Genomic DNA, 25,332 nt, shown 5'->3' with positions numbered 1-25,332 from the left:
ACTCACTGGAGTGGTAATAGTCATTTTTGCCCCTGCGCTATCCAACGCTTTCCCTACTGTTGCACTCACTGGAGTGGGAATAGTAATTTTTACACTACGCTATCCAACGCTTTCCCTACTGTTGCACTCTCTGGAGTGGGAATAGTAATTTTTCCCCTACGCTAGCCAACGTTTTCCCTATTGTTGCACTCACTGGAGTGGGAATATTAATTTCTACCCCTACGCTATCCTACGGTAAAGATATTGTATATTTTTTCTTCATATTATGTTAATAAATATATATATATATATATATATATATATATATATATATGTATATATATATATATATATATATATATATATGTATATATATATATATATATATATATATATATATATATATATATATATATATATATATATATGTATATATATATATATATTCACTGAAAAAAACATAGGTTTGACACCAGTTATAGTTAACTGGAAATTTTACTGACATAAAACCATTGAAATTCCCACATTATAGTTAGTTGGACTCACTATAACTTGTGCGCCTGCAATGCACTGCTGATGACGTCACATATTACATCACTCATGACATGGTCAGTGACATCACTCTTGCCTTTTTGAACAACCAGAGCACCATGTGGAGGCTCTACCCTTCTGGACTTCGTCGCTGGATTTCATCGCAGAAAATTCTTCACCTTGCAGGACCCGCTGCGCGGGTCCCGCTGCGCCTCCAGCTACCGAGAGGCTCGTGTGGGGAGCTGGTAACTTCCTGGACTATCTGCACCCCGGCAGGGCTGTGAGCAGCCTAGCAGGGACTCCATTGGCCAGGAGTCCCTGCTTGTCACACCTGTGGCCGCTCTCCCTGCCGGCCACGCCCCCTGGCTGAATAAAAGAGCACAAGTCCCATTTGCCTGTGGGAAACCTTGCCTTTTTGAACAACCAGAGCACCGTGTGGAGGCTCTATCCTTCTGGACTTCGTCGCTGGATTTCATCGCGGAAAATTCTACACCTTGCAGGACCCGCTGCGCGGGTCCCGCTGCGCCTCCAGCTACCGAGAGGCTCGTGTGGGGAGCTGGTAACTTCCTGGACTATCTGCACCCCGGCAGGGCTGCGAGCAGCCTAGCAGGGACTCCATTGCCCAGGAGTCCCTGCGTGTCACACCTGTGGCCGCTCTCCCTGCCGGCCACGCCCCCTGGCTGAATAAAAGAGCACAAGTCCCATTTGCCTGTGGGAAACCTTGCCTTTTTGAACAACCAGAGCATCGTGTGGAGGCTCTACCCTTCTGGACTTCGTCGCTGGATTTCATCGCGGAAAATTCTACACCTTGCAGGAACCGCTGCGCGGGTCCCGCTGCGCCTCCAGCTACCGAGAGGCTCGTGTGGGGAGCTGGTAACTTCCTGGACTATCTGCGCCCCGGCAGGGCTGCGAGCAGCCTAGCAGGGACTCCATTGCCCAGGAGTCCCTGCGTGTCACACCTGTGGCCGCTCTCCCTGCCGGCCACGCCCACTGCCCTTCCCTAGCTGTCTATCACAGGTAGGAGTTACCGCTGCGCGGTAGCGAGCGGGAGCGACCGGGGCGAAGACCGGGCAAAGAGCGGGCCGTTTGAGGCCGTTCGAGGACTGAGAGGACTGGACTGGGCCATCCCTCCTGATCCTAACCCTCGGACTCTCTCGTGACTATTCACAATGTCATCACGTGAGTACAAAGAAAGGGCTGCTAAATCCAAACTGAAAAATGGCACCTTAGAAGATTTTATTACCAGGACTCACTCAGCCATAGATACAGAGATTGCTAAAATGCAACGTCGAGTTTCCATTGAACTGGATGCTGCAAGGAGACTCTCACAGGAGTTAGCAGCGGCTAAAAAATCCTCACTAGGGTCCATAGCTCTTGCTAAAACCCCTGACCGTTTAATTGGCCCACCTCTTACCCTGATTGAAACAATGGCAGATATTCACCAGCCATCAGCACCCATTATATCCATACCGAAGGAGGATTCACCATCAGTATCCTCTAACTTTTTAAAAACGACTATGGTTGGGTAAATAGGGGAAATGAAGGAGTGTAACAGAGGCCCCCCCGGAAATGGTGCTAAAATCAACAGCCATAGAGCAGATTGGAGGAATCTCTGACATTAAACAGCAAGGGCCACATACGAAAAGGAAGCGTAATAACCAAACAGCATACGCTAGGAAAAAAGCCAAGATTGCGAAGGCTCAGTTATCTACTAAGCCACCATCTCCGCCCCTAATGATTAATACGCAGCCTTCTGATTTACCACCAGAAGTTGATGTAGACTCGCTGACAATAACTCACGATAATAATAACCTAGTCATAGAGAATGAAACTAGTGGGGTACCACTCTGCGTTATAAATGGGAAAGATGTTGAATTTCTGACCGTGGTATGGGAAACACTTAAAAAACTTTTAAATCCCTTTGAAGATAGATTATCTCAGATAGGATCCCAGCTTTCGAACATGGAAAAAAGCTTCTCAAACTTGGGGAAAAAACCATCCCATAAGGAAGATAAGGATCTCATGGCCAGCCTTGAGAAGCTTACAAAAAGTCTGCTTAACCCCCTGATGGAAAAAACCCAAATCATAAATCTAAAATTAGATCAATTGGAGTTTTTAACATCCAAGAACACCGCCTTACTGGAGAGTCTGGTAGGTAATAACAAACAATCCGTTATTACTGGTGGTCACACTAATACTAATAGTAATAACAGCAGTTCAGGGAAAAAGGGCCCCCAAAATAACCAGATACATTCACAGCAACCTAAACCGGCAAAATCTTCAGATCCGAACGGAATCACCCCTTGTATAGTACCAGCTCCTTTAATTAAAATTAAGCAGGTGACTACAGCAGGCCCTAAGTCTAGCAACTCTTTGGCGGTGACTACACCGGTTAACACAGCTGCCCCGACCTTGCCTAACACTGAAGGGAAAGAAACCCCCAGCTAGTAAACCTCTGGTCCCTAGTAAAACCCCCTTACAAGGTAAACAGATTTATGTAAACATACCCCCGGAGTCTGCCCCATATATGGCAATCCTGACAGGTGTTCCATTAATCCCAGAGAATAAATATGAGAAAAGCGAGGACAAAATGCTGGCTAAATACCAATAGGCCTTTAACCGAGGACACTGCTACGAAAATCTTAAGTGTACGGAGGGTTCCCTGGGTTGGACCAAGTAAAAAAGACCTGGAGGGTGATTGCATCCTGATTAATTTCAGAGACAACTGGGTTAAGGATATCATTTGCAGTAAGGCGAGGTTTGGTAGGGTGGGGGATATTCAGTGTGTGGGTCTTGAATATTTTTATCCCAACCTCTACCAGACTACCCCAAACCGAAATCCCTATCATCGTGGTTATAGTACAAATGTCAAACAGCACATGGGCTGGGCACACAACATGAATATGAATCAAGGCCCGCAAAATTATTATACCCCTTGGCATGAGACAGCTAGCTTTATGGGGCCACCAAGTATGGGCCCCTTCACACAAGTCCCTTATAACCCACGAAGACCAAGGTTTCAGGGCGCTGATTATCCTGGTTGGTTCCCAAATAATAACAATAATATCCCACTGAGGAATCGCTTTGACCCTTTAATGGGTATGGATGGGGTAGATTGACTACCATCCGGGGCTGAAGGCATTGCACCAAGTATCTTGAATGGGGGAAAGAATGAAGACTTAGGGACTCGCATCAATGATGATTCAGTGTTGGTGACTCTTGAATGTGACAATGCGAATACTGGACCTCCTCAGCCAGGGACTCCTGTCACGCCTGTGGGAAACATCTCCATCTCCATGGGCTATGAGAGGAATAGGTCATTATTGCTTGAACAAAGCACCTCCGCCACAAGAGATGCTTTGGGAAGCATCCATGGAATACAAGGGCCATCATCACCATCATTATTATTATCCTTATTATCCTGGAACATTTCCGGATTAGCGAGTAGACTGGAAGATGAGGCATGGCTGGTCTTTGTGGAAGCTCATGGAATCCTGTGTTTACAGGAGACGTGGTCTAGGACCACCTGTGACATCCAGGGTTTTCAGTCTTTTACTGTTCCGGCTGTTCCATCCACATCGGGGAGGGCAAATGGTGGAATAATGACAGCATTGTCTACAAAACTACAGGAATTGAAAACCTCGAAATTGGTGGAGACAAACTGGTACCAAGTGCTGTTATTAGAACATCTCTACCCAGATCCCGTTCTATTAATTAATTGGTATTATAACATTTTCAACGACCATGACATCACAATAATCCAACGTTTGGAGGATGCATTGGGAAAAGCACGCAACAGGCACCCTACATCGTCTCTCATCTGGGTCGGCGACTTCTAATGTACTTTGTGCAATTTTGGAGGCTCAAATGTGTGTGGACTAGAGGACTTGAATGCTCAGCCTCTGACCCACTTTAGACATACACCTCAGTGGGATGCTTTGAATAATATTATTATCACAAATGATGACGTGTAGTAGACCCCTGGTCTGCCCCAGATACCCTGCATATACCAACCTTTCAGGGTACGAGGGGGGAGATGAGCACAATTGATTTTGTTTTGGTATCTAGTACCTTTTTCAAGTATGTTGATAAGTTGGAGGTGGTGGCAAATCCTGCAAGTGATCATAACCCCTTAATGCTGTCATTGTGTGTGCCAACAAAAGAATCACCAAGGATTTGGGAACAGCCAATTAAGTATAATAAGAATCAGGGTGTCACATTGAAATGGGGGAAGGTAAATGTGACAAGACTGGAGGAAGACATTGTTGTTAATTGTGAAACGGAAATAGAATTATGTCTAGCCCCAGGATCTGACCCCCATCAGGTTATTGAAAGCTTTGAGAAGTTGTGTGGTCATGCAGCAAAGCACCTTAGAAAACCCAAGGGGAAGGGAGGCCAAAAGGCCTTTAGATAGTTTGACTCTGTGTGTTCTGCTACACACCGATCGTTAAAACTAGCCCTGAGCCAAAAGCCAAGAAACAAAGAGCTTGTAAGGACTAGCAGAAAGGCTTACAGGGATGCTATTGCAAAAAGAAAGCAAGACTTAAAAGTCAGTGCTTGAGATGATCTCAAAAAGGCTGCTGAACTAAAAGATAGTAGGCTCTTTTGGGAGGTCATAAATCGTTCTCTCTTCAAGAGCGACAATAAAGAATCTATAGTTGTGCAGGTTACCGCTGATCAATGGGTTAAACATTTTACTAAGATTTTTAACCCCAATTCTATCTCAATAATGGCAAGCACCGAAGGGACAGGGGATTGGGTGGCACCTCCCTCGGCTTTGACCCTCAGCTCTTCACTTACACTGATTGAGATTGAGGAAGCCTTAGGGAAAGGAGCATCACTAAAAGCCCCAGGCCCAGATGCTGTCCCCCTGGACCTTTTAAAGTCCAATGTCAGTCTGTGGGCACCCATCTTACTGAATGTGTTCAAGGCTGTTGTGGTTGGGCGCATTCCTGGTACATGGAAGGAGGCAACTGTAGTGCCGATTTTTAAGAAGGGCAGTAGGTCTGACCCACGCTGCTACCGCCCGATTTCCTTAATAGATGCCTCATGTAAGATTCTGGGTAGGGTAATCCTGGCGAGATTAGAAAGTTGGGCAGATTCCACAGGTTTCATAGTTAACTCTCAGTATGGTTTTAGACGTGGAAAGGGGACAAACGAGCAGTGCCTTAATTTGGCACTAATTTTAGGCAAGTACATGAAGGCAAAAAAATCATCTGTCCATCTTGCCTTCATGGACTTGACAAGTGCTTTTGACACTGTTTGCAGACATAAGTTGTGGCGGATGATGGATGATATGGGCTTTGAGGAACCTTTAGTCACATTGCTTCGTAGGTTACATGAAGTAACAACTGTATCCATTAGATTTGGTTCTGGAGGGGAAATAACAAAACCAATACCTTCAACCGAAGGTGTGCGTCAAGGGTGCATCCTGGCGCCTTTTCTTTTTCTGGTTTACACAAATGGATTAGAACAGTACCTATTAAACCAGGGTTGTGACTTCCCAAAAATCAATGGTAAAAGTATTCCCATGCTTTCTTATTCAGATGATACTGTCCTCATGACATTGACAGGAAATAGCATGCAAGTGTGTCTAGATGCTTTCAATACATTCATGCTTGATCTTGACCTAAAGGTGAATTTTGAGAAATCTTTTGTGATGTCTTGTGGCCCTAAAGGGTCAAATATTAGGAAATTTGTGGTCAACAATCGCATAATTGGAAAAGTGGGAAACTTTAACTACCTTGGTAATCTGTTTGACAGCAAACTAAGTTGGACACCGGTCATGAAGGTTCGAGCCCAGAACATGACAAGGGCGATAGAGGGTATTTTTCGTTTCTGTAGTAAACTAGGGCAAAAACATATTATGCACCTCAGAACCCTTTACACCTCAAAATGTTTATCAGTAGCCACTTATGGGGCAGGGGTGTGGGGGACCGAAATACCATCCGTAATCCCGGTGGTGGAAAATAACTTTATAAAAAGGGTCCTATCAATTCCTAAAGGTTCCTCAAATATTTTCTGCCACAAAGAAATCGGTATGGCCTGTGTTTCTGATATAATTCGCTTGTCCCCTCTACTGTTATGGGGTAAAATTTGGAAATCTGAAGACCTGCAACTTACCAAAGACATTATTACCGATTGTATGTCTTTAGAAAACTCAAAACAGATTCCCTGGTTGTCTTATGTCTATAATATGTTGAAAAAGATTGGACTGGGGTCATATTATGACAGTCCGGAAAGAATTGAGGGAAACTATAAGGCGGAGATAAAAGCAAGGTATTGGAAAACACTGAACCCACCGCCCATAGTCAATGTTACTGACAATGCTATTGTCTATGCCTGTAAATCCCAACCTCAGTTTTATTTAACTTTTACTGTTAATGTGCAATGGCGATTCCTTCTAACAAGGTTTAGGCTGGAGATTCTGCACTTTTTGCTTGCATTCCCGAAACAAGGGGGTTGGTGTGAGAGGCTGCCCCCTTGCCCTTGTAATAATAGGGATAGACAAAGCACTTTACATCTGGTTCTTTTTTGCTCCCTATATAAGGAGCCAAGACTCCGGTTTATCAAACCATTCCTGAAGGGGAGGCAACCTTGCACTTATGAGGAAGGGTACGAATATCTGTCATCATTATCCTCCATAGAAATCTGCTGTTCCATGTTAAATTTTATCAGAATCTCACTAAAGATTAGGAAGACTTACGGGTAGTATTACATGTATAGAATTTTGTCTGTTGAAATTCATGTTTTATATATTCTTTTATGGTTATTATTATGTCTTTCTAATGTCTTTTTTTAAAATTTTGGAAAAATCGTGCTTTTTAAATCAGAACCTTTTAATCCTATGAGGCATGTATGTTCAATACTTTTATGATTCATTTTATGTATCGAATAAAGTTTTTTGAAACGAAACGTCTGTTGTTGTGTAAGCTGCTGCATGTGTTGATCAGTAGCTATATGAGTGGCTGTATGGGTTATTGATTGGTTGCCCAAGTATTTGAATGGGAGGCTGAGTGTGTGTGTGGGTGGCTGGGAGGTGTGTGACTCTGTGCATAGATGAGTAAGCAGTTGATTCACTAGGTGTATGAGTTCAAGAGTGCATGTGGAAACAGCTATATGGGCGGTTGACTGTGCATGGGTGTGTTGGTGAGTGAATGGATATCTCAGTGCTACATGTGCAAGTAAGTACATATGTAAACACAGTACATGTGAGAGTTGACATATATAAATAACTGTGGATAAGAGCCAGTGAATGTGTGAGTGGCTGTATGGATCATTGTGAGCTTGTATCAGGGATTGTATAAGAGAGTAAATATGTGTTAGAATATGTTTGAATAAGTAAGGTGTGTATAACTGTATAGTTGAGGAAATGGAGGTGTGATTGATTCTTTGCATGACTGACTAGGTGTGTGAGTAACTCCATGGATGAGTGGCAGTCTGTGAGTGTCTGTTTACACTGAGTGTATGTGAGGTTATATTAGAGTCTGAAGAGGTTCATCGTATTATCACATGAGTGAAAGGGAAGCGTGTAGGCACACGAGGACGTCAATGAACAGGCAGAGTACGATCCGGGGGCCCAATGGAGGGCTAGAAAAACATTTCAAAAAGACTTGAACAATCGGGACCCACTGGAGGGTGTAATTATGCATGATTAGAACCACAGGGACCAGCGTGCATTGCAAAAGAACCTTAAAATAAAAAGGCACATCTGAGAGCAATTTGTTTGTTTCATAGACACGCCAGGTATCCTGTGGGGACGCAAGCAAGCTACGGACTGTTCAAGAGCCTCTGAGGAAGGAGGGAGACACCCTCTGAAACGCGTCAGGCAAAGAAATATCCAACACGGGATCGTAAGCTGCCTGTTGTCAGAAATAAAGGAGTTTCCTTACTTGTGTGTTGTGCGGCCTCATCTGCTGGGCAGTTTTGGTGAATATTTGACGCGGTCCCCAGACCGTGGAGGGATCGCACCATCCAGAAACACAACGGATGCTTGCAGGGGGAACCCTTCCCTTTGCGTGTAGGCACACAAGGACGTTAATGAACAGGCAGAGTACGATCCGGGGGCCAAATGGAGGGCTAGAAAAACATTTCAAAAAGACTTGAACAATCGGGACCCACTGGAGGGTGTAATTATGCATGATTAGAACCACAGGGACCAGCGTGCTTTGCAAAAGAACCTTAAAATAAAAAGGCACATCTGAGAGCAATTTGTTTGTTTCATAGACACGCCAGGTATCCTGTGGGGACGCAAGCAAGCTACGGACTGTTCAAGAGCCTCTGAGGAAGGAGGGAGACACCCTCTGAAACGCGTCAGGCAAAGAAATATCCAACACGGGATCGTAAGCTGCCTGTTGTCAGAAATAAAGGAGTTTCCTTACTTGTGTGTTGTGCAGCCTCATCTGCTGGGCAGTTTTGGTGAATATATATATATATATATATATATATATATATATATATATATATATATATATATATATATATATATATATATATATATATATATATATATATATTCACTGAAAAAACCATAGGTTTCACACCAGTTATAGTTAGGAATTAGCATTTAAAAAACCTATTAAATTCACTGACAAAACCAGTTATAGTTAGCTGGAAATTTTACTGATATAAAACCAATGAAATTCCACGTTATAGTTAGTTGGACTCACTATAACTTGCGCGTGCAATGCACTGCTGATGACGTCACATATTACATCACTCATGACATGGTCAGTGACATCACTCATGACATCACTGATGACACCATCCAGTGAATATGTGTCTTTCTGAAAAATAAATATTAGTGAGTAATGTTTAAATATTTAAATATATATATTAGTGTTTCACTTTGTGTATAAGTGGCTACATGTGTTGGTAAGTAGCTACATGCGTATGTATATGGGTTATTAGGTGTTTCTCTTAGTATCAGTATGAGTGTCTATATGGTTTGGTGGGGGTATTACTTAGCACATAGATGCATGAGTGACTGACTCTCTGTTTGTATGTGTTTTGAAGACAGCATATGTGCAGGACTGTATGGGTGGATGAGTGTGTATATGTGTTTGTTAGTGAGTGAATGACTGTCTCACTAGTGTCTTTATCAGTAACTACATATGTTTTAATCTAGTATATGTGTATATTGATGTATATAAGTGAGTATATGTGAGAGTAAGAGATTGTAAGAGTTCCTGTTTAAATAAGTATGTGTTTCTATAAGTGATTGTTTAAGAGAATAAATATGTGTAATTTTCAATACAAGTAAGGTGGAAGTGTGTGTATAACTCTATATTCAAATAAATGGATGTTCAATAGTTTATTTGCACGTGTGAGTATGTGTGTGAGTAACTTTTGGATGACTGTCGGTGTGTAACAGGATGTATAGGTGTATCACTTCATATGATGAGTGAGTATATGTATGAGTGACTATATAGAACTGTTGGTGAATGACTGGATGTGCATATAGATGGTGGAATTACTGAATTGCTTGTTGTAACTGATATGGGTATCTCAATTTTTTTTTAAATTTCAGTTTCTATTTTTGAATATGTGTTTCAAGGGTTACATTACAGTGAAAGGAGGTCTGTCACTATGTCACAAGGATGGTGTCATCAGTGATGTCATGAGTGATGTCACTGACCATGTCATGAGTGATGTAATATGTGACGTCATCAGCAGTGCATTGCACGCGCAAGTTATAGTGAGTCCAACTAACTATAACGTGGAATTTCATTGGTTTTATATCAGTAAAATTTCCAGCTAACTATAACTGGTTTTGTCAGTGAATTTAATAGGTTTTTTAAATGCTAATTCCTAACTATAACTGGTGTGAAACCTATGGTTTTTTCAGTGAATTTCAAAGGTTTTTTAAATGCTAATTCCTAACTATAACTGGTGTGAAACCTGTGGTTTTTTCAGTGAATTTCAAAGGTTTTTTTAATGCTAATTCCTAACTATATAAGACCTGAAAGCCCACCAGGAATCTCCAGTATGCGCCAGGGGACTGCATTGCAGAGAGGTGTAATGAAGCCACAACCCTTTTTACACCTCTCTGCAACGCAGCCCCCGTGCATGTTTGAAGAGGGGAAACTAATTCCCCTTGCATACTGGGGGCCCCTGGGGGCCAATTAGCCCACCTGGAACCTCCAGTATGCGCCTGGGGCTGCATTGCAGAGGTGTAATGAGACTATGCCCCTTGTTACACCTCTCTGCAACGCAGCCCACTGCCGCGTTTGCAGAGGGGGAACTAATTCCCCTTGCATACTGGGGGTCCCTGGGGTCAACTAGTCCACCAGGAGCCTCCAGTATGCGCGAGGGAGCTGCATTGCAGAGAAGTGTAATGAGGCCACACCCTTGTTACACCTCTCTGCAATGCAGGCCACTGGCGCCTTTGCAGAGGGGGGACTAATTCCCCTTGCATACTGGGGGTCCCTGGATCATATCTGCCCAAACACCGATATTCCGAACGATTGTAAATGACTTTTCTTGAGAAACATTTGGATTTGGATTATCATGTCCTATACTTTGGAATTTTTGAAAGACTGACTTTGAGGATGCTATAAATTACTCAAGTCTGCCCGAATTGTGTGGGTAAAATTGATACCTAGTCACTTTTAATAAGAATATACTTATGTCTCGTCTAACATTTGGAAGAAATATCTAGTTATATGACAACGGGATACCGACATAACTTGAAGGAAATAAGAACGCCCTGAAGAAGTTCTGTTGTACAGAACGAAACCTTTCGGCTGGCTGTGGTACATAAACTTAAGGAAAATAAAAGCATTTGAATATACACCAAGATTCAGCGCTTCAATAAGGACTCTAAGTGATATGATTTCATTGGACTCATTGTGAAAGTGGTGCTGTGCCAAACTTTGGAATATTCTCCACTACTCTCTACTACTTACTCTCTCCGACTCCACTACTCTCAAATACTCACTGTCTACTACTCATTCTCTACTACTCTACTACTCTCTACTACTCTCTCTCTACTACTCACTCCCTACTACTCGCTACTCGCTACTCCCTACTACTCACTATCTACTACTCTCTACTACTCACTCTCTACTACTCTCTCCCTACTACTCACTCTTTACTACTCACTACTACTCTCTACTACTCACTCTCTACTACTCACTCTCTACTACTCTCTACTACTCACTCTACTCTTCACTCTACTACTCTCTACTACTCACTCTCTGCTACTCTCTCTACTGCTCTCTACTACTCTCTACTACTCACTCTCTACTCTCTATTACTCACTCTCTACTCTCTACCTCTCTACCTCTCTCTTCTTCTCTCTCTACTAATCTCTACCTCTCTACCGCTACCTCTCTACCTCTCTACCTCTACACCTCTACCTCTCTACCTCTCTCTACACGCACACATATACACATATATGCATATATATATGCATATGCATTTATATATGTATGTGTATGTATAAAAAAACAACAAAACATTTTTTTTTTAAACAGCTACTTATAAAACTGTCATTCTTTTTCCCCATGGTACACTCCCCGGTACGCGCACCGGTGCGCGTACCGGGCGCTCCCCCCGCGAAAATCAAAATTTTTTTTTTTTTTTTTTGCCCCGCGGGGCCCTTTTATGGCCCCCACATCAAACCTAGGGGGTCAAGGGGGGGTCTACTCTGCCCCCTTATGGTCATTTCCCTCTTTGTTTTGGCCACCTCTTGTGTCTCGATTTTACCGAGACACAAGATGGCGGCCGCTCCGGACTGTTTAGAATGTTTACAGACACCCGAGAGCCAATCAGCTTTCCTCACGCAAGTCGCGTGGCGTGCACGGTACGCGTACCGGTGCGCGTACTGGAGCGCTGCTATAGATATATATATTTTTTTGAACGTAAATTACTCAAAATCCAGTGGAGCACATATCTTGAGACATAGCAAAGGCACATCGGGCTACCAGTCCCTACAATTTTGCCAAGTTTGGTGGAAATCCATTCAGCCGTTCGGGCTAAAAGTGAAATCGACCGCCCTATGGAAATTAACATGGGGAAAACGCGTTTTGGGACCCCCCTTTTATCTTGGCCCCCGCTTGACGAATCCCCCCCAAACTTTCAGGGAAGGACCGGGGCGCCGCGAGGCCATTTTCAGGAAATTTTCAGGCAGATTCGTCAACCGGTGCCAAAGTTATTCCAAATAGAATTTTCAGATTTAACATTGAAAAAAATCCTAACTATAACTACCTACTGGCGACCGCCAGTAGGTAATATAGATATATATATATATATATATATATATATATATCTATATATATATATATATATATATATATATATATATATATATATATATATATAGATATATATATATATATATATATATATATATATATATATATATAGATAGATATATAGATATATATATATATATATATTACCTACTGGCGGTCGCCAGTAGGTAGTTAAAGTTAGGATTGGCTACCATAGGAAATCTGCAACATTCTATTGGGCATATCTCTGGCGCCGGTTGAGGAATTTGTGTGTAATTTTCCAAAATCTTGACCAGCTCTGCTCCGCTCCTTACCTGGAAGTTTCGGAGGGATTCCTGGAGTGGGGGCTGAGAAAAAAGGGGGGTCCCAAAACGTGTTCTCCCCATGTTATTTTCCATAGGACGGTCTGACAAGTCTACAGCCCGAACCGCTGATTGGAATTACGCAAATCTTGGCAAAATTGTAGGGACTGGTACGCAGATGTGCCTTTGCTATATTTGGTGGAAATTGCTCCAGTGGTTTTTTTGAAAATTAACTTAAAAAACACATATATATATCTATAGGCGCGCTCCGGGCACTCACCGGTACGCGTACCGGGGAGCGCACCCGGCGCACCACGGGAGTGCGCGAGCAGAAAGCTGATTGGCTGTCGGGTGTGTGTCAACATTCTAAACAGTCTGGAGAGTCCGCCATCTTGTGTCTCGGTAGAATCGAGACACAAGAGGTGAAAAAGAAAGGGGGAAATAATTAAAAGGGGGCAGAGTAGACACCCCCTGACCCCCTAGGTTTTCTGAGGGGGGCCTAGAAGGACCCTGAAGGGCAAAAAAACCTTTTTTTTTTTAAAAAAATTGCGGGGTAAGCGCTGGTTGCGTTCCCGGGTACGCTCTCTGGTACGCGCAACCTGAGCGCACCACATGGAAAAACAGTGTAAAAAAATAGAGTAAAAAAATAATGTGGATTGTTTAGAGGTAAGTTAGCTCTGAAAAGAGCTGTTGTGTTATGTTGGTGTTTTTTGTACCTAAAAATCGGTACCAATGCAGAGTCTAATATTCAAGAGGAAAACTCTATTCCCCACATCTGTAAAATGCACACCATCTCTCCTGTAGATGTCTTGCATATTGTAACGCAAGTTGTTGTGGTAAATGGAACCCATAGCATAGTCTCTGAGGAAAGCAGAAACAGATTTATTTACATGTTTCCTTGCTTTTTCAATCGGTGAACAAAATTGGTTGGACCTGTTCCATTTTTGCCTTTGGCATATATTAGAAAATACCAAGGCAGTTTGTGTAAAAAGTGACATCAATTGCCCAAAGATGTCCTTTAAAAGCATTTCCAGACCTACCCTAGTCAAAGTGCCTAAGTCATTTCCACCACAGTGCACAATTATAAGGTCAGGGTGTGGTAAATGCATAAAGGATTTTACCAATGGTATCAATTGGTGACTCCTCAATCCTCTCTGTCCAATCCATACAATGTCCACATTTGGTAAATCAAGGTTGTAAAAACCTCTGTTAGCTGCGTATTTTTGACTCCAGTGGACATAGCTATGACCCACAAACCAGACTTTTTGCATGTTGGAGGTAGATGTGCTTCTAGTCAGATGAGTTGTGGAAATGGAATGGCAGTTTGATTATGAAAAAAAAGTGTTTGAGAATCAGTGCAGTTGAATAACCAGAAATGATTGGAGCTTTCTTAAAAATCTCCACTGAAAATTAATAGTTATAAAAAACAGCTAAAAAAACGTAGGTTACAAAGTCAATATACAAAGGAATTAGCTTTAAAAAAAACTATGAAATTCACTGAAAAAACCATAGGTTTCACAAACGTTATAGTTAGGAATTAGCTTTTAAAAAACCTTTCAAATTCACTGAAAAAACCATAGGTTTCACACCAGTTATAGTTAGCAGAACATTTTACTCATACAAAACCATTGAAATTCCCACGTTATAGTTAGTTGGACTCACTATAACTCGCTCGCCCGCTATCCACTGCTGATGATTTCACATATTACATCATTCATGACATGGTCAGTGACATCACTGATGACATCACTGATGACATCTCAAATGACATCGCTGATGACATCATCCAGTGTCTGTGTGTTCCTGTAAAGTTAAAATGGGTTTAACATATTGAAGAATGAGTGTATGTATGAGTGTCTGGATAATGGGTTTAGTAGGTACGTGACTGACTGTATGAGTGGGAGATTAAATGTGTCTTACTGAATGCATGGGTTAGTGACTAAACTGTCTGAATGTGTGCATTTGTATGTGAGGCTGAGTGTGTGTGTGGGTGCCTGGGAGGTGTGTGACTCTGTGCATAGATGTGTGAGCAGTTGATTCCCTTGCTATAAGGGTTCAAGAGTGCATGTGGAAAGGGCTGTATGGGCGGTTGAGTGTGTGCATGGGTGTGTTGGTGAGTGAATGGATTTCTCAGTGCTACATGTCCAAGTAAGTACATATATAAAAAACAGTGCATGTGAGAGTTGGGATATATAAATGACTATACATGAAAGCCTGTGATTGCGTAAGTGACTGTATGGATTAATGTGTAGTTCTATCAGTGATTATAAAAGAGAGTAAGTATGTGTTAATCTATGTTTGAATAAGTAAGGTTTTGTGTGTATAACTGTATAGATGAGAAAATGGGAGTGTGATTGATTCTTTGCATGACTGACTAAGGTGTGTGAGTAATTCCGTGGATGAGTGAGTGTGTGAGTGTCTGTATAGGTGTATGAGTCCATATAATAGTGTTGTATTGATGACTGACTGCATGTATGAGTGATTGTATGTGTGAATGAGTGGATATGTATGTAGACTTAGGAATCAGTGAGTGCGTATGTTGTAACTGGTATTGGTGTGTTAATGGTTTTTGGAATGTAGTCTGTATTTAACACTGGATGTATCAAAGGTGAGATTAGATTGTGAGGAGGTGCATCGTATTGTCAAATGAATGATGTCATCAGTGATGTCATCAGTGATGTCATTTGAGATGTCATCAGTGATGTCATCAGTGATGTCACTGACCATGTCATGAATGATGTAATATGTGACATCATCAGCAGTGGATTGCAGGCGCGCGAGTTATAGGAAGTCCAAATAACTATAACGTGGGAATTTCAATGGTTTTGTATGAGTAAAATGTTCTGCTAACTATAACTGGTGTGAAACCTATGGTTTTTTTCAGTGAATGTATATATATATATATATATATACATGTTTTAAAAAAAAAAAATTATAACTTAAATTAATTATTTAATAATTTTAATGGTATTTAAGCATTTTAAAGTATATTTTAGTTAATTATTTGTATTACTTTATTAATTTTATATTATTTTAAAGATATTTAAATAAATTCGATATTTTGATTAACTATTTTTTTAAACAATATTTTTTATTCAGTATTTTTGTACTTACCTGTTTGTAGATAGGCATTCGATATTTGAACTTCGATATTTGTGTAATTCTAAATTATTGTTATCGATATAATGTCAGTGATCCAAATAAAGAAATAATAGAATTCTTGGATATTGTTGAAAGTGTTTAAAAAAAGTGTATGTACAATTTAAGTTTAGAACTTTGCCTCTTCGTGCATTTATACCGGGCTGGTCATGAGCAGATAATACCGAGGACCAGAGCTGCCCTAGCTGTGGGCATAATAATGAATCATTGCCCCGATTGCTTTTTTCTTGCCCTTGTTATAGCAAACCCAGGTCGAAATAGTTAGCCCCCATCTGAAGGAACCTAGACACTAGAAACCATGAGGTGGCCCTAAAGATTTTACAAACTGATACAGCTCCCTCTCTGGTTTCTGCAGTTTCAAGATCTCTATTGAGTTCCTGGTTTTTAAGAATGAGTAGTATTCCTACATAATTGGGGCTATTTTCTTTTTTTTAATTGATGTTTGGGAGTATAAATGTATGATCAATTGTAATATGTTTTGTAACTAGACTATGCTTGTTTTTATCTAATGAAAGTCTTAATCTTTGACTGCTGGTATGTTCAGTCATTTATGTATCTTTTTATGGTATCTGGAATATAGAAATAAAGAGCCATAAGAATGTATGAAAAGGTTTGCCTGTAAAATGCAATTTGACCCATTGTTTTCAAATTGTTAATCAAGGGAGAATGCCCAGAAACCTTCTTGAATAAGGCTTCTTTTCCTTGCTTTTTACAATTCGACGTGAAGTATTATACCAGGATCGATGGAAGTGGGCGGTCCAAGGTTGGAAGTGTGTGATGGCTTCCTAAGAAAAATTTCAGAACCTCCACTTATTTTATGTACAAACTAAGCACTGATATTGCATGGTTCCTGTGGAATCGGTTAAAGTATGTACTTTAAATTGATTTAAAATTAAGCCCAAATTTTGCACTGACTTTTCTAAATCGGTTTTGACTTTGCAAACTGACCCATGTACAAACTGGTCAATCACAAAGACTGAGTCACAGGGAGTTGCAAAATGTTCATTAGGCAGGTTGAAATTGGCAATCACTGCAAGGGTCAGCAGACCACTAAGTTTACGATTTTGTTTAGATACAAACTATGGACCTTATTTATGAGGCCTTGCAACAGTTTTTCACTTCCATTGCGTCACTTTTTGTGAGGCATCGGTGGCGTAAAACATGCCTCCTGTTGCACCCTATTTAAAAAGTGACACATTTAAGCAGATGCGTCACTTTGTATTCGCCTGCGTTACATTATACCTGCGTCAGGTACAATGTATGCAGGGTGGGAGTTCCCAAGTAAGTAAGCCTCCTAGAAGTGACGCAGTGAAATCTAACAGATTTCACTGAGCCACTTCTAGGGTGCAAATGCGTCAATATCTTACGCCTGCCTCACAGCAGGCATAAGTCTGACACAAGCCCTTTCACATGAGGCTTGCCCAATGTGAATGGACATATTGCTGGAGTTGTTGCACTTTTGTGACACACTCCAGCAATGTGTCACTTTTGCGCCATACAGATACGTCAGAAATACTGACGTTTCTGTAACTCCTTGCGACATGATGCGTCATACAGTAAATATGACGCATCAATCATGTCGCAAGGAGGGCGCACTGAGAAGTGACGCATTGCTGCTTCACGCAGCGATGCGTCACTTCTCATAAATGAGGCCCTATTTTTTTACATTCAGCCCTTTTCCTAAAAAAATATTATTTTTTGGGGGGGGGGGTTTCATAAGTAAAGAACCATTGACATATGAGGGCATGAGGGCATCACATGTTAAGGTCAGCACTGGCCCTTAATTCAGCACAAAAGAAAGTGTAAATGGTAATACCACCTCTGGAAGCATAAGAAGCCAACTGGGGAACAACCTCAACAGGGAAAATTCGTTTTATTATTTTCAAAACGTTTTACCGACATCTAGCAGTGGTTGAAGAGATGGAATACACAGATAATCAGCCTGCCATAAGATGTTATCTAGGCCCTGTGCAAAAGTACAAGATTATTGTGTTGCCTCTGCCACGTGCAAAGGTATAAAATCGGATCGCTGTAGAGAAAGAAGGAAAGAAGTATATCTTACTTATGTCACACTGAGGGTCAAATCCCATTTATTTGCGTAGTTAAAACAAGAAGAAATAATGCAATATTAAATTGCTCTTCTGAACCTCCAGAAAATGCATTTTCTGTCAAAGTTAATACCCCGGGCAAAAATAAATTAATGTTTGTTTCATCAACATAATAAGCGTCTGATATTCCTTTTCACTGGAGGCTTTGAATATTAATCAGCACTGATGCATTGATATTTTAGAGTTTATATGTTTTCCAAATGAAAGAGGCTGGATGGCGCTGCTTGTGTGGCAGTTGTGTTAAACTGACAAATGCAAGAGCACCCTTCTGATATGTAGGTAGTAAACTGGAAGTGCACATGTAGAAACTTGGATCCTTCTTTAGAGCAAAAGCATACAAATTCTACTTTTTATTGATGCTCTGAAGGGAGATAAGATGTGGCACTGCAATTAAATGTGCATTTATGCATATAATTAAAATCATTTTCAACTAAATGTATTTATACTTCTTTTTAGATACGCTTGTTATGTATGAATAATTATGATATTCCTGTAGTGCAACCTGCAAAACACAGTTGCACGCGTGTGTGCACACAACACACGCTCACACACACATATACACACACGCACGCACACTTGCACATGAAAACACACTTACACACACTCATACAGACACACTCACACGGACACACCCCCTCCCAAGAGAATGGTCATGTCATGTTGGGAGCTGGTAGAATAGTGCACTCCGGAATAGTTAGATGACACTCTTCGCAGGAAGTAATCATTAAGCTGGAGGGGGTCTAGTAGTCCATTGGCAAGTAAGTGGTCACCACACCCTAAGCTTGTAGCAAGAATAAAAGCGGCACCACATGAACCTACTTCTCAGATCGCTACTGTACTAAAGAAAGGCCAAATATGAACTGCCCTGCTGCTCCTTGGACCGAGCAAAGTGAAGCTGCACTAAAGCCTGAATTCCACCTGGTATACATGGGAATTGGCAAAGAGAGCACTGTGCCTGTAGTCCCCCAGACATGCAAAAGTGGCTCACATGTGTCAAACAGAAGGAGTAACTCCAAAAGTAAGTTTTCTGGTTCCCTGTTACAGCCACAAGGCCATAAAAGACGGCAACCTTGCACCCTTGAGAGCCCAGCGGCAAGAAGCCTAACTGCTGCTGGATGCCAAAGTGCAGCCTGGAGACTGAGTCTTTACCCTCACAAGGTGCCCCATGTTTACTGGACCCATGAGAGCTTGCAGAGTACACGAAGGTAACCCTGCAAGAAAGATATTGCAGTCTAATGGAAGCTGCTGGGTTTTCTGTAACTGGAGACAAATATACCAATGGCAACTGGACCTGTACTAGAATTCAAGTTGGAGAGCAAGCCCTGAGGCAAAAGACTATTCCTTAAGTTTGAGGACCATGAGGTAGCCACAGAAAGACACACCACATCAGCCCAGCATACCTGGCATCTTGAGCCTCCTTCAGCATCCTGTATCCCTTGCATCAGGACTACTTCCATTGCCTTCATTAGCGTTTCAACCTAAGGATTCGAAACTGGACTGGAGACTGCTAAAAGTGACAGGTAACTAACCCCTGAATCTATTTGGTACCTATGATTGGCTTCCTATCAGAGATGGCACCTCCAAGTGTGATCATAGAGCAAATCTCAACTCGCTTTTCATGGCTAACGTTAAAGCGCTATCACAGTGGATTTCAATGATTTATTGCATTGACGGAAAAGCAGTGATTTATTGTTTCTTATGAAACTCATATCTCCAGCCCTTCTCGTCAGTTTTTGTCATTCAGGTGTCTACTTAATGATAAAAATATGCCCGTTTTTATTTTTATATTTGTGTTGCATTTTATTCTGTTGTATTTTGGCACTTCTCAATGCATTTCACTTGTTCCTTCATAAGGGTTGACTGATTTGTGCCGCAGCTATCCTAGACTGAGCTATGATTTTACAAATGAACCTAACTGGGCCTGATACGAACTGTGTCATTAACACTCAGTGAGGTTTCTCACTCAAAACACAAGGTATAAGATGAACCAAAAGACCTGGAACATTTCCTTAATGATGATGAAACCAAAAATGGACACCTTTGATCCACAGTAGTAGCACAGTGAGTTGACATTTAATGGACTTGGAGAAAGAAAGCCCCACCAAAAGATTAAATAATAATGGACCATTGATCACAATCTTTGCAGACCACTGGACAGTTATTTGGCCCACCACTTGAATGCCAGTAATAGTATGTTTTCTTTGTCACTAACAACCTCACCAGCAGACTTAGACTGCCAAAGGGCAACACAGTCTCTAACCTATAAAGACTGCAAAATACCAGTGACAGATGACATTTGTCATGAAACAGTAATAGAGAGAAATAAATGCTGGGCCCCTTAATTAGCTGTTTGGGTTTATTAAAAACAGCTGCCAGCTATTGGACATACATGGGAAATATTGCTAATTCGATGACCCAGAAGACCTGCAAAAGTCCACTGAGGATATTGACCACCCAGAAATGAACAGCTCTCATCCACATCAATCAAAGAGTGACTTTAAGAAGCCTAGAAGCAAAGTCCCAACAAGGGATGAAATAATAATGGACCATTTATTGACCTTGTTGCAGATATTGGAAAAAGACTGATTAAAATTGGTCACAAGGATATGGATGGGAAAAGGCATTCATGAAGAAAATAGGTTGACCACAGAATTTGATAAATCCAGGTCTCCTGTGAAGGCATAACATACCAAGGCATTCTTGTTAAATGGGATCCCATGTCTAACTATGGGTTCAACAACAAAGACTCTTGAAAAAAAAAAGAAATTTGTTTTTGAGAATAAACAAGGTCATGAGGTAAACAAAGTGAACACTTCTCTAATGGAGTGGCATGAAAATCTTCTAACCTTGAACCAGATTAATAGGTTGAAATTGTTTGGAAAAAGGGTAAAATGGCCAATCAAAGATCAAAAAGTCAATTTGAAAAATATAAGTCGATTGTGAGGTCAGATAACACAATGGTTTTTTTGTTTTAACTTAAATAACTGAGGGGTACTATAAAACACAAGTTCTGAATCCCACAGCAGATCTTCAATATAAGAGCTGTTGATGTTATGTGAGGCGGTGAAGTATCCACCTCAAATAATAATCACAATACATATTAGTGTGAACCCTTACAGTCACAAAATTATTCTAAGATCCACCGCCTGGTAAGATCAACCCTCTTAACTCTGAAGCACACGTAAAGTATTTATGCAGGACTCTTAAAGCAATACATTAAAAAAAATAACTTCAGGAAAATCCTTTACCAATTTAGAACAATAGAGTAAATTGTAATGTACAAAATAACTCAAAAATGACAAACATTCAGAAGGGGAAACCAGAGTTATGACTTTTCTTAAATTTTAGGTTTGAAAACAATTAAGCAACAACTGCTGTCATCTGGTTATGCTTGACATGGACCAAGGTGCAAGTTAAGACCAACCACGATTGAGTGCAGGTTCTATACACAAAAATGGGTGTAAATTGGTCAGATGTTTTACCTTCGGAATTAGACCCTGAAATGTAAGTAAAAAATACTCAACAGAGCAAAGCAGTAGGCTGTGTCCAAAGAGGGCTCCATGAGGTTGGATGTTCGATAGTCTCTGGAAGAGGTCTCAGGGAAGCAGTTGACTTTTGGCGGGGAATCTCTAAGCAGGAGTAATTTGAATTTTGTCCTAAGAGAAGATCCCTCACCCGCCCAAAATTTTTTGTTCCTATGTTTGGTGAAGATTTCTACCTTTGGACCTAGTCTAGTGGGGCAAAGGTGTAGGCTTTAGACAAGGAGGTCTCGATGAGGCTGGATACCTTATCTCCACAGTCCAAAATCAGATTCATGGCTGCAGAAAAGCTCTAATCAGGAGCAACCTGGATGTTTGGCTCTTTCAACAGGTCAGCTTGGCAGTTTTGTCCAGTCCTATGTAGGTCATGGAAGCCAAAGTTTATGGAAACTTTAATAGGAGTGCACTTTTACATGAGTCAAGGGTACAGTACCTAGAACACAGCACTTGGGGGTCAAGACTCACTGCAGCAGAGGCCACCAGTAGGGCCTAGTACAAGTCTAGTTGGGACTGGTTGGCTGGGCAGTTACAGAAAAAGGGCTTTTGTAGCTTTTTGTGAACTTATTGCTGAACAAAAGTTCAGCCTTATGACCCTTGGAGTCCACTTCTTTGTATACATTTCTGGATTGCTACACCACATTTTTCCAATGTGGAGGTTTTTAGGGCTGTAGGTGTGGATTTGGGTCTGTTAAGACAATAAATATTATTCACCCACCCAGTTCCTTCTTAAAGTGTCAATTTCAATCTGTGTAAAGTGTGTTTCTTGTGTAATTTAAATATCAGGAGACATGGTAGCTAGATAGGATAGTACTTTTTGTGCTTAATATAGTGACCTATTGTTACAAGGGATTCGGCACATACACATAACTATGTGCAGGAAAACAGGACCTCAGTGTATAACCTACCATATTAGTACCCAAAATGCTAAACCGACCAGCTATAGTGTCTCATTTGTTCTTCTCCAAATATCCCAAAGCTACAAATGATTAGACAACCCAGAACACAACACTCCTGATTCTCTCACGAATCGCGGAAGCAACACATACTCTTTCGCTCACTCACTCGTACTTGTCCACAATGAGAATATGCAAAGTCACTGATATAGTTCAAAATGTTTATATTAACTATCTTTCTCTACAATACAGTATACAAGCCCCCACCAGCAGCTAAATGAATAAACTCAGCACAGTTAACATTGTTACAATACCATAGAATACAAAGAAAGAAGTCATTTTTATAAAGATTGTGGAAAAAAGTTCATTTAGGCCTAACCACCCTCCCCTTGACTGGAAGTCTTTTATTTTATATAAAGGAAGATCTTTGGGCTTTGACAGCAGACCCCATACCTTAAAGCCGGGATGTAAGGTTTATATATTAGGAACAGCGGAGCTCTTCTTCATGGAACGGCTTTCTCCAAGTGTGTTAAAACAACATGCAACAACGTAATATCAAAGCATGAGTCTTCAGTTCTGCAGCTGTGTGTAGCATGTTATGTCTAGGTGCTAGGGACTGACCAGAACAGAATAACAAGGGGCATTGTTTATCGACTTTGCACATCGTGTTCAGACTAAACTCCAAGAAAAGCAGAGAATGAGAAAGGCAGCCCATTCTCATGTGAAAGGCACAAACAGATTCTTGCAAAAAAAGTCCTGTAGTAACGTGCGTAAAATCATCATGGCAGCCAAGCTCATGCTAACTTAGCAATGTTGACAATGTCTCTATGGGTCATATAATACCCTCCCCTTGGTAGGGTCATAGGACATAGACAAAGGACCAAAACAGAGTTCACAAGTCAAGCAGAGTTCAAAGCGTTTGAAAAAACAAGTTAGAAATAATCAAAATTTTCCCCCAAAAATTCCATCAAGGTGTGCGAACCGATGAATGCAATTACCTACAAAAGATCATCCCTATCATTGTTAGAAAAAAGCAATGCCATCCAATTAAGTGAGCCAAAAGGAACAAACGTGCTCCTCATAAGCAAATGCCTCTAAGAGCATAAGTGGACAACTTGCGTGATATTCGATGAAACTCAGTTGCAGGATGTTCTGCGCAACCGCACAGACATCCCATTCAGCCAATACGCCACACGGCCATCCCCAGAACAAGCCTGGTCAGGAGTCTCTAAGAGACCCATCAATTTGTGAAAATTGGGGACTGGACGCGACGTGTTGGAGACATATAAATCCATTGCCCAATAGTAGGGGCATTGCTGACAGTAAAACACTGGTTGCACGCAAGTAAAGTAGACAAGGCAAAAAGTTAATCAATAACTGACGCCAAGTGTTGCTAATGGTAAGCATTCAAAAATGTGTTCAATGCGATCACAGTACAGCTGCAATTGGCTTGGTCTGTGCATTACCACAAGCTTAGCAGCCATTGCGCAGCAGGAACAGAAGAAGCAAGATTCCAGCACCAAACGCCAATACTAACGGGTACCCTCCGAAGATGCTGTAAAAATTAGAATGAATAAAAGCCGGTATTACTCCAAATATAATCTGAGAAGAAGTCACAAGGCCAGATCGCACACGTTTAAAATAATGTGCAAGTCCTTTAGTGTCAAACGCTTTAAATATTTGGTGACTCCTGCCTGTTAACCACAGCAGTCTTGGATGTTCAAAATGAGATTACTGCCATTTGTAATCAATGTAAAAGAGGGAATTTTCGACTGTACTGGGGGTCCCTTTAAAAGAACACACAAGATTAGGTGCTGACACATTACAAGTGCTGTACAACTTAAAGTGTTTGCAAAACAGGGAATGTCCTACAGTGGAATCGCAGTCCTCCCCTGTAAGAAAAACGTCCTTACCCCCCTTGACATCTGTCGGTGAAAGGTATGGACCACAGTTCATGTAGAAATGCACTTCCCAGTGGTTCAAAACGGCTAATCAGAAAATGTTGCATGCATGATTTAAATTGAAACAGCGAAAAAGGGAGAGAGATAACCCCATGAATTAAACAAACAGAAGAGTCCGTTTCTGCTACTAAGAACGGCAAGGGCTCCAGTTTTTCAATATGCAAAAGTGTATATGCAGCATCTTTCATGGACATAAATCGTTGTTTATCAGTTAGATTAAATGGCAAAACAAAGCTGCGGAATTCAAATAATCCTAAGGTATTTTTACCATCTTAAGAGTTTGCAGTGTCCAAGCAATTTGCATAACAGATCTTAATTGATTTTCACCATGATATAACACAGAAACATCACTTGAACAATATCAATAACAGATGATACAATATTATCCAACGTATAAATGCGTGAGGAAAGTGTGTTGATGCTGTTGTCTACTACAGTAATTTGGCGCAGACGAAAAGCAGCCTCAATCTGCAAAAGCTTACATATTTCATTGTGTGCAGCATAAAGAAATCTCTTAGCTCTAGGATTCCTAGGTCCTAAGATTAAATCATACGGATTGATGTCATGCGACAACAGAGAAAGATATTGTTTCACTGATGCCAACATGGAATGTTCCAACCATTG

Source organism: Lissotriton vulgaris, chromosome 3_1, assembly GCF_964263255.1.
Source record: "Lissotriton vulgaris chromosome 3_1, aLisVul1.2, whole genome shotgun sequence".
Lineage (NCBI taxonomy): Eukaryota > Metazoa > Chordata > Amphibia > Caudata > Salamandridae > Lissotriton > Lissotriton vulgaris.
The sequence above is the reverse complement of the archived record's forward strand: the minus strand, read 5'-3'. Positions refer to the sequence as shown.